Genomic DNA, 11,425 nt, shown 5'->3' on the forward strand with positions numbered 1-11,425 from the left:
TTCATCTTTCATCTAATAATAACACTCTAACTTTGCTTTAGGGAACCACCTGTCTCCCCATTCTGTGTTGTTGGTTTCTGTTGCTGCCAACCCCAAATCGCTAACTTGATGGAGACACGTTGTAGAGGACTTTGTGGTTATCTAGCCAGCATCCATTCTCCCAGCGATTCCCACTTCCTGAAAGCAACTAGAGTTTTTGTGGGTCTGAGAGGGAAGCTGACCCCATCCCAGGTCCAGGAGTGGACCCTGTCTGATTTATACCAGTCAACACCCTTTATTCTGGGATCATGGTCACTGGTTCAGGGATAAGCATGTGACCTTAGTGAGTCAGTTAGTGGGAATTTTAGGATTCTTGTCCAGAATGCTGTACAGAAGCTCCTTTTCTCCTGCTGGAACTGGACAAGAAAGCACATAGCCTGCATTGCTGGTGGTGGTCCTTCTGCGGGCAGCAGGCTGAGTACGAAGCTGACATTGTAGAAGGCAGAAGAGAGGCCTGGGAAGAACCCGAGAACTTGATGACAGTGTTGAACCTCTGGATGCCTATTTCAGCCATTTCCTTCCATGACCCAATAGGTCTCCTTCTCTAATGCATTGAGTTAAGAGTTCTGTTATTTGCTGTTAAAAGCATACTAACTGACACACATCTACAGACCTAGAGTGTTTGTAGTCATTTGGGTTGAATGATGCAAAACTACTGACAGTCAATCATTCTGACCTACAGAAAATACCAATTTCATATGATTCAACCCAATGTAAATGAAATAAGTCCTAATGGGTTTCTAGATCAGTTCACAATGCTTTTGACTGCAAGTAACAGGAAACTCAGTTAACAATGGCATAAACAGTAGACATCTATTTTATCTTACATAACAAGAAATCAGAAAGTAGATAGTTGGCTCAGGAACTGAACAATGTTAGAGGTCTGAATTGGCCTCTCCGTGATTCTCTTAACATTTTCCCTTATGATTGCAAGATGGATTCCAACAGTCTCTGTCTCTTTTATCAGGAAAAGCAGAAGCCTTTCTAAAAGTTCCCAATATGGGAATTCCCTGGCTGCTCAGTGGTTAGGACTCGGTGCTTTCACTGTCATGGGACCCTGTCTGATCCCTGGTCAGGGAAGTAAGATCCCCACAAGTCCCAAGGAGCAGCCAAAAAAAAAAAAGTTCACAGTAGATATCTCCTTGCCTAGAACTGTGTCACATGACTACTGCAAAGGAGGCTGGTAACCGTGAGTATCTATTCCAGCCCCTACAGTTAAAGCAGATCGGGGGTGTGGTGGTAGAAATAGGCATGTGCCACTGGAGGTACAGTGCTGTTTTCACTCAGGGTCAGCCCAACCCCACTTCCCAAGATCAAGGAGCCCATTTCAATTTCTGTGCCTTTATCAACATATTTGGCATAGAGTGACTAGCTAATGAAGAGCTTTACAAAAATCCTGTCACTTGCAGCATACTTTATGCCTCATAATCTAGTGAAGGGAGACTTTTCTAGAACCTGTCAAGGACACAGTGCATGGGTGGGATATGCCTGTTAGATCCCATACAGTATCTCTGTCCCCTGGAGTCTTTAAATTCCCACTTGCACATTATGTCGGAAGACATTTGGCCTTTCAGGAATAGTTGATGGGCCAGCATAAAATTGAGATTTGCATTATTCACAAAAAACAAAGCAAAACAAAACCTATCTGTTCTAGCAGCTAGGCAACTATCAGCTGCCTGTTCAAGTTAGTGAACAAAATCTCTGTTATTTACCCCAGTGCTCGTCAAACGATCTGTAGGGAAGAACCAGCCTTAATTATTGTCAATCTATCACAGATTGATACTTTTATAAAATACAATAAAAATGAGTTCCTTAACAAATGAAATCTAAAAAATATAAAAATAACAAGCTCACTTTTTTTTTTTTGGTTATAACCAACGTTTATAAAAGTACTCTGACAAATACTGTAAGAGTTTTTAAATACGTAGCTCTCAAATTCTATACTCAGCTCGGACATAAAAGTAACAGTTCATGAAGTGACACCAGTCTGTGGGCCACACTGAGTACCAGCAATCTACCTCCAGTGCAGCCCCATCCAAAACTGTGGTCTGTTCTCTTTGGTGAGGCAAGCTCAGCAACCACTCTCGCACAGGGATTCCCCAGGTTTATAAAGATGTAAATCAGCAAATTCCCCCAGGTCTAACTCTTTTCTTCTTTCCTCTTGCTTTGCTTTTTGCCTCCCAGTTCCTGTTAGATTGGGGATTCTGGCTACTGGCCAAGGAACATTGAGAGGTGTCCTTGAGGGGAAATTGTCACTATTCTACTCCCAGAGCTGTGGGAGTAGAATTTTCCAGTGACTGGGAAGGGTCAGAATGTAGCGTGTTCCAAAGGTCAGGCTGGATGGCTGGGATACCGTAATGTTTGTTAGGCACACATGTCAGTCCTTTTATTTCTGATAATGGAATATCCCCCAAGGAAATTTATTTACTTGTCTATGCCGGGTCTTAGTTGTAGCATGCATGAGGGGATCTATTTCCCTGACCTGGGATCGAACCCGGGACTCCTGACTTGGGAGTGTGGAGCCTTAACCACTGGACCACCAGGGAAGTCCTCCCTCCCCCTCTCCCCTCTCTCCCCTCTCCCCTCTCCCCCCTCCCCCACAAAGAAATTTCAAGACATGAATTCTCATCGTCAGCCAATAAGCCCCTTCCAGGGACGAGGAGTAGTAGACTCAGAACGTTCTGGAAGGGCCTTGTTGGAGGAGCCTAGCCAATACTCCCCATGTCTCCCCACTAAGTTGTCCTCCTCAAGGTAAACCTGAGGCAACGCTGATGAGCTGAGTAGGTACATCAAGACCTGGCTGCTCTCCTCCATCCAGACTCCTCCTGAGCATTCCCAGGTCAAACATCATCGCTGGGGTTTGCTCTTGGCCATTAGAGCCCAAGTGTTCGTCTTTGGTACAAACTGCAGGCCTGGACCAAACATCCCTGCCACTGAGACTGAGGCCTGAGGCCCCCTCCAGGTCCATGTGTGCATCCTCAGGGACTGGATCAGCAGGGACAGTGCCCCTGCCCATGTGGCGGGACAAGAAGCCTCTACACGACACTTCTGATGCATCGTAAAATGTTTTATTGAAGTGTACATAATGGAAAATGTACAGCTGGACAAATTTTCACAAAGTGAACACCTCTGGGTAACCAGCACCCAGATCAAGAAACAGAATATTTCCAGCACCCCAGAAGGACCCCCAGCCTTCTTTTCAAGTCACTCCCCCCCTGTCCCAAGAGTAACCACTGTCCTGACTTCTAACCCACATACTGGTTTTGCCTGTTTTGACCTTTATGCAAATGAGATCACACAGTATATATTCTCTGGCGCCTGACTTTTCTCATTCAACATTAGGTTTGTGAGATTTATCTATTCTGTTGATGTATTGGTTTTTAAATATACATGAACATGATAAAATTTACACAGACTAGTTAAAAGTAAGTCTGTCAGTTCCCTGGTGGTCCAGTGGTTAGGATTCGGCACTTTCACTGCCTGGACCGGGTTCAATCCCTCGTCAGGGAAATGAGATCCTGAAAGCAGGACAGCGTGGCCAAAAAAAAAAAAGTGCAGCAATAGATAAATATCATATGATGTTGCTTATATGTGGAATCTAACAAAAAATGATACAAATGAACTTACTTACAAAACAGAAATAGAGTCACAGACGTAGAAAACAAACTTATGGTTGGGGGCAGAAGGGGGATTGACATATACACAATACTATATACAAAACAGATAACTAACGAGGACCTACTGTATAGCGCAGGGACCTCTACTCAATACTCTGTAATGGCCTATATGGAAAAAGAATCTAAAAAAGAGTGAATATATGTATACGTATAACTGATTCACTTTGCTGTACGGCAGAAAGTAACACGACATTGTAAATCAACTATACTCGAATAAAAAAATTTTTTTAATGTAGAAGGAAAGATAGAATGAGAAAATTACTATTTTGTATCTCCTTAAAGGGGCCCTGTTCTGGGTGGACACCGAGGAGGGGATGCAGGATTACCGACTGCCAGCTTCACACTCCTTCCCCGTTAGGTCATGGTACTAACCATGAGCGAAAATAACGCTCTTGAGCTGTCCCCTTGCTAAGTCATCAGCGGTTCTCAAATCGAGCACACTTGGCTTCTGCAACAAAGGCTGGCGGACTGTCAGCCTCAGTCTTGACACACGTAACACAGTGACCACTCTGGCAGAAGGCGGTCCTGGGACTACGGAGAGGAGGGGAAGGCGAGGCACAGATTCTTTGTGCGCTGTGGTGAGACAGCCCAAATTCCTTTCCTGCAGCCCAAGCCTGTGACACTAACAAGGGCGCTATTAGTTAAGGAAAGAGATGTCAAGGAAGAAATTCCCCACTGGGAAAGACAAGGCCTGTGGAGTGATGGCTTAAATTTCTTCGTTGTTTTTTTTTTCAATATACCGGAAGCAGCAAAAATACACATAGCTCTGGGCTTCTAGTGACGGCAGTGAAGTCTGGAGAATATTTGTATGTAACGCAAATTAAATACAAAATATTTGTATTTAATACCCCTATGTTCTACCGCATGGAGGGAACATCAGAGATGATTAAAGCCATAAAAAAAAAAAAAAAGAAATTGAACTGAATACAAGAACACGGTAATGGAAACATAATTGTTTTTTCAAAAGAGAGGAAACGAAAGAAAAAAAGAAAGATCGCTTTTAGTTGAAAAAGTAACAATCTTTTGGACAGCAGTACAGTTAGCTGTTCAGCTAAGGGGAACTTTTAACCCTGGAACTGGAGTTTCAGGAATTCATGTCATAGACCAAATTCAGCAGAGGCCAAAAAAAAAAGGATGTACATGGTAACACTTTAAATAATGAGAAAAAAATGCAGATAACACCAGACAACCAGAATGTCTAACTTTAGAAGAATTGCTTAATAACTTACAGCATTGTCCTTGAAGTCAGATGTTCATTAAAATTATAAAGGTAATAGAATCCTATTCCTATTACGATGATAAGTGAAAATACTGGAGTACAAGATTATGGACACCCCTGGCAAGTGGAACTTAAATTGCCAAAAATTAAATCACTGGTTTAGGAGGATTATGAATTATCATTATTACTTTAACGTTATTCATTATTGCTACATTCTTTTCAATAAAGAACATTTATTGCTCCAAAATACATTTTCGGAACAAGAATTGGTGACTGTTTATGAACAATTTCTGTGTTAGGATATCTAAAATATCTATGAGATTAAAGGTATTATTATTTTAATTGGTTGATTTAATGGAAACAGTAAGATGAAAATAAAAGTTCCAAAATTTGTATTTTAGTAGAAAACTCAGATACTTTAGGGAAAAAAAATCCCAGAAACAATCAGGTTCCTTTTTTTTTTTTTTTTTTCATATAATAACACAAGGTTCTTTTCTTTCTTTCCCGAAAAAGAATCTCACATGCAAAGCTATCCAGCTACCGAAAATAACCCCTTGACCCCGACGTGATTTGAACACGCAACCTTCTGATCTGGAGTCAGACGCGCTACCGTTGCGCCACGAGGCCTTCCCGAAGCGGCCGTTTGACGGGCCTCGTGAACAGATGTATCGTCAGCATCAAGGGGCGGAGTTTTATTCTCAGGCCCCGCCCGGCCCTTTGTCAGAGCGGTTCTCCGAGCCGTCAGTGGGCAAGATGCGCGCGCGCACTAAGGGATTAACCATCCTTCTCTGGACAAATTGGGTTTAGACGCACTTGGTTTAAGGCCCAATTCTTTAACCTCGGTACACATTGAGCTACTCAACAGAGAAATTACTTCATGTGTTTGAGATTTATTTTGGGGGTTAATAAAGTGTCGGTGCAGATCTGGCGCCCTGGATAAATCTTAGATTTGATTCCAGCTCTTCCCCTACTTGGCTTCTCTTGACTTTGGTTTCCTCGTCTGTAGACTGGGTATAATCAAACAGTCCCTCGCGTGGTGACTGGAGCTCACTGGCGGTGCCGGGAGCCAAGCGCCGCTCACACGTGAGTGCCTCGCACACTGCACCCGTTACTTCCGTGTCGGCGTCGCTTTCGTCCGTTGCTCGCCTAGGCCCTGACTCATTATAACTCAAGCCACGACCCTGTAGACCTAACTCAGTATTTAGGAACTTCAATAAGAAACGACGCTAGCGTGGCGTTGGTGGTATAGTGGTGAGCATAGCTGCCTTCCAAGCAGTTGACCCGGGTTCGATTCCCGGCCAACGCATAGTAATGTCAAGCTCTTCTTTTTGCCCCCGAATTACGTGGGTGACAGTGTTTTGCTGTTTGCCTTCTTGTGTTTTTTAAATTATCGTCAATGAACGCGTCTAATAAGCTTATTGAACGGCGAGAATAATGGCTAATAAACCTATTGAATGGAGAGAATAATTAATTTAGCCACACATTTAAAATAAGAGCTACTTGAAATAAAACAAACATGAAATTTAGAATGTGAGCTTGAGAGTCAGAACAAACGATCCCTCTCCTTCTACTTTCCTTTTTATCTTCATCCTAGGGCCCGGGATGGGTACTTCCGAAGTAAGTTAAGATTTAGTGGCTGTAAGAAAAAGAAACTAGCACTTCTCCCCGTCGGGGAATCGAACCCCGGTCTCCCGCGTGACAGGCGGGGATACTCACCACTATACTAACGAGGAATGAGACAAACACCGTTCGCTCCAAATGCTTGATCTGCTATCTTCACCGAACGCGGCGAGCTAATGGCGAGGCCTCCTGTGGATGCTGTCCCTCCGTCCACTAAAAAATGCTGACCCAAACCTATACATGTTCTAGACCATAACTGAGCGCGAGGCCCCAGAAGGGCGAAAACGAGCAGGAGTGACCGAGAGAAAGACGGCCTCCAAGCCTGCAGAGACCTGAATTCTGACAGTCCTGGGGCTCTCCCAGACATAACCCTAAATAGGTCCCAACCCGTTTCACTGTCATCCACTACTGTAAGTTGACGGACATCAATCAAACCGAAACCAGGCTCTGGCGGCCGAGGAGTAGCATCAAGTGGGAAGGAGGGGAGCAGAAAGCGAGCGTCTTGCCCATGTCAGGAGGTGCCTGCCCTCTTCCTGGCACTCTGGGAAGGACTGCGCGCTGCGAGCCTCTTTCTACCACCCGGGTGTCCACTCAGAACAAAAGAGCTCCCGGCACACCTCCTTCAAGCCCTCAGTTCATGCTGATCACTTTCCAGCCGAGCCTCCTCAGCGCCGTTCCAAGTAGCAACCGCCTTGGGGCTCTGGTTTCCGCAAAACTCAAAGACCGGGCTCGTCCGGGATTTGAACCCGGGACCTCTCGCACCCGAAGCGAGAATCATACCCCTAGACCAACGAGCCGACACAAAGTAGCGGCCGCGGACGACTTTAGAGGTCGTTCCAGGCTTTCTGCAGTCCTAGGACTGTGATTCACTGCGACCTGATCCTGGCACGCGGTCAGGGACCACGCGCCCCGACGCACAGTACTCTGGTGCTGGGGTCTGGGAATCTCTCACGGCTCCAGAGCCGCGAGCTCCGACTCCTCCCAGGAAATAACGTCGGGGAAGTGGGAGGGAGTGGTCTCGGCCTCGCCCCCGAGCAGCCCTCCAGGACTGCCTCGAGCACCCGTGTGCCCGCTCCGTACGGTCACTGTCTTGGCGCCACTCCGTAGTCCGGAGTCTCGACTCTTCCTGCCTCCGCCCGCCGTCCTCGGACCCAGCCCCCGGCGCAGAGCTTTGAAGACTAGCGGTAGAGGTGCCTGGTTGGGGACAAATTAATGAGTCCTGAGATCTCTCTGGGAACACCAGCCCCTCTTTCTGTCCCTGCGTCTGTCCATCCTTCTGGAGTGACCGACACTTCGATAGCCCACAGTCTCCCTAGACCGCAGGGTAGTGCCCAGGCGAGGGAATAATTCCTGGGGCCAAGAAGACCCACGCAGGAGGCGTCATTGAGATGAGTGGCTGGCGAGGTCAGGTGGGGGATGGGCTATCCAAACTGTGCGAGCTTCTAAGCTTTTTTATACACTCGCCGTGCTCTCACATGGGGGCCGCCAAGAGTCCTGGCAGGGTCTGGTGGGGTCAGTTGCCAGCTACCGTGTTCCCTCAGGTCGGTTCCTGTTCTGGAGAGTCTTCCCAGGAGGGTTCTGATCGGCCCCTGAACTCGACCCCCCGGTAGCATCTCTGGGCTGAACCATCTTGTTCCATACCCCAGTCGTGTGATTTGTGGGCCCATCCCTTCTTAAGGCCCTACCCACAGATACTTTGGTGGAGGGGAGTTCAGCGAAGGGTTCAGCTCTTTGCCTTTTCTTTCCCAGGTGTCCCTGGCCAGACGGCGGGGGAGGGCAGCAGAGAACAGCCTATCCTTTCCTGTCGGCGTCCCAGGCCTTTCAGGTGCGTGAGGAGCGCTCAGGGCTGATCCGGCATCTCCCTCCTGCCACCCTTTTCCATTTCCCGTCTCCCTCCTCTTGGGCGCCAGCCTTCCCCACGTCTCTAGTCACCTCTGTCTTACCTGGTCTCCCGCATTTAATCTGCACAGAGGTGGAAGCCTAAATTCCTTATAGAACATGATGAAAGCTGTGGCCACCTTTTCTAGAAAAATCCATACAATATCTATGGACCCCACTTTTAGAATCCAAGAACTAAGACGTAAACAACTGATGTTGTTTCTACCTTGGTGCAAGTATTTTACATTTTAACAGGAGTCAAAGCTTTACACGGAAACATTGAGTTCTAAGGTATAACTTTGGGCAATCACAGTTGTTTGAAAGAGATAGGGTGAGAAAGAGTGAATTTGAGAAGGTAGTAACCCTTCCCCTCAGCACTTCCCTAAAGTGGAACCCTGGCAACATCCTGAATTGCTTCTCCCTTTTCTTCAGACTCCACATCCTATCAGTTACTGAATCCTGTAGTGTTTTTTATACTAAACATGTCTCGAATTCTTCCCCTCCTCTCCACCTCTCTGTAGCTGCACAGGTGCAAGTCTTTGACATTTCTATAACCAACCCCCCAAAGTTCTCTCCCCTCCTATACTGATCCCTTATGTTATTCTTCTGTGTAGCATTTATCTAGCATATGACATAATTTACTTTTAAAAACGTTTTTTGTTGTGCTTATTGTTCCCTGCTGTATTCTCAGGGCCTAGAATAATGGTTGTTACAGAGTATGGAGTTGTTGAATGGAACACAGGCAAATTTCCATGTGGTCTTTAAGACGTAGCTCGCCTCCTCCAGAAAGCCTCCCCTGATCACTCTCCACTCTCAGGTCCGATGAGATGCCACTTCTCTTGTCCGTGTTCTCACAGAGCCCTGTCCTTGCCCTGTGGGGGCCAAGGGCAGGGGGCCCTTGGTGCACTGTGGCTGACTGTGCCTTCCTATGAGAAAAGGGGTTTGCCTTATTCATTTGGTTATGCACAGCATGCAGCCCAGTGCTTGGCACAAAGCTGGTCCCGGTGGTGCTGTGTCACTTACTTGACTTGTCACCTCGATATACCAATTCCTTCAAGCCAAACTTGTGCTCAGACATCTTGCAGTGGTTCCCGGGCAAAGGATGGTGTCTAGACCTTTCTGTCTAACTTCCAAGGAGGTTTAGGCCCTGTCAGCAGCCCACGGATCCTAATTCTTGCCTCCTTCTCCGCAGCATTTACTTCTACTCTCACACGCCCGGCTTCAGTGCTCCAGAAATGTGTTCTGCCCTTCCACACCGGGCTCTCTGGAGGCCCCACCGGGACTATGCTCTCTTCTACTCCCACTCAGTCTGCAGGGTCCCAGCCCTTTCGAGCCCTCTTGCAGGAAACCAGATGGTGCAATGCCAGGCGGTATCTCCTGCTAATTCCTAACCCGGACTACCAGCTCGTGAAGACAGCTATACGTGAAGGGCCTGGTACAGGAACTGCGTATAGAAGACGCACCCCTCCCTCGATTTTTTAAATTAAGAATTATTTGTAAAAATATATATACATATATAATTCTGAGGCCCCAAACCAAAAGAACTATAATGAAGAACCAAACAAAACAAACCGACTTATGTTCTTGGGGTAGGACCAAGGCAGTGGGACAGCTGCTAGGGCTGGCCCAGCAGCACCAGCGGGGTGTCATCCGCTTTGCAAAGGAAGGAGTAGGCCTGCGCTGGCTTCCCGCCCTGGTCACGGCGCAAGCTTCTGGAGCAGTCTACCGGAACTGGCTGTTCCTCTCAGCAGGAAATGAGTGTGGAACTGGAACTCTTGCGTACTGTAGTCTAAAAGCAGTTGATAAATTCATTAGAGTGTAAGGATTCAAAGACAAAAACAGATACAGTCTTCCCCCGAGAGTCGGATGATTAAAGGCACCGCTGGGATTCGAACCCAGGATCTCCTGTTTACTAGACAGGCGCTTTAACCAACTAAGCCACGGCGCCGAAGCCACTAGGAGGACTTCTGAAGGGATATACACAACTATATCGCCGGGAGGTTGGTCACAACTTAGATTTTTCTAAAATTAATTTTGACAAATCATTATGTTTGATGTCAAACGTCCATTCAAGAGCTTCCCCGGATATTGAAAGATGTAAATGAAAGATCTCAGCCCTAGCTAGATGTGCGTGGTTGGAGGATGTCTGCGGCACCGATCGGATTAAATCCTCCGTGAGACCTAGGACAGAAAGAATGCAGTTAGTGCGCGTCGGAGAAGGAGAAGGAAAAGGATGCGTAGTCGGCAGGATTCGAACCTGCGCGGGGAGACCCCAATGGATTTCTAGTCCATCGCCTTAACCACTCGGCCACGACTACATGTTTATAACTTGGCTTCTCGCTCTAAGCCTTTCTTAGTCTCCATGCTCCGCAAACACCATCCCTCCTACAATTTCGCGCTTCCAGGGTTAGGAGACCGTTCAGCGAGAACACCAGAGGACAGAATTGTAATCGACCTTCCCCTCGCGGCCCCGCCCCACCTTTCTGGGATCCTTGTCCCGGCATCTTCCCCATTCTCTCGCCAGCCTCCAACAGTGCGCTCCCAGGGAAGAGTAGACATGGCGGCCGCTCCCAGCCCAGGGAGCGCCCTTCCGAGCGCTGGAGTGAGCGAGCAACTCAGGTTTTGAAAAGTAGTGGGTTCGCAGTCGTTTGTGATTGGGAAAGAAACTAGCTCCAGTCGGAAACTTCCGGCTACGAGAGGGAATAAAAGTAACCCCACTGGCCCGTACGGGGATCGAACCCGCGACCTTGGCGTTATTAGCACCACGCTCTAACCAACTGAGCTAACCGGCCAGGTCCTAAAGTTATGATCTTCGAATCTTCACATATGTATCGCTGAAGTAGAGACAAATCCATTTTCAAGTCCTCAAAAACCTTGGTGTGTGGCAGCAGCCATGATCCAAAGACCTCTCAAATACGAACTAAAAGAGATCCCTAATGCAAAGGAAGGAACGTGCTCTGTACAACGCTTGGAGGTGTGGCTAGGCCTTACC

At 47.2% G+C, this 11,425-nt stretch overlaps 1 long non-coding RNA gene across 1 annotated transcript; it reads left to right on the forward strand.

Moving 5' to 3' along the window:
• Positions 1 to 2,727: 2,727 nt before the first annotated feature.
• LOC309619014 lies at positions 2,728 to 11,171 on the forward strand. The gene is made up of 3 exons (XR_014238712.1): positions 2,728 to 7,745; positions 8,305 to 8,380; positions 9,626 to 11,171. It is a non-coding gene; the product is annotated as an uncharacterized lncRNA (long non-coding RNA).
• Positions 11,172 to 11,425: the final 254 nt, after the last annotated feature.

The sequence above is a fragment of the Balaenoptera borealis genome (assembly GCF_965194805.1).
Source record: "Balaenoptera borealis genome assembly, chromosome: 20".
Taxonomy (NCBI): Eukaryota; Metazoa; Chordata; class Mammalia; order Artiodactyla; family Balaenopteridae; genus Balaenoptera; species Balaenoptera borealis.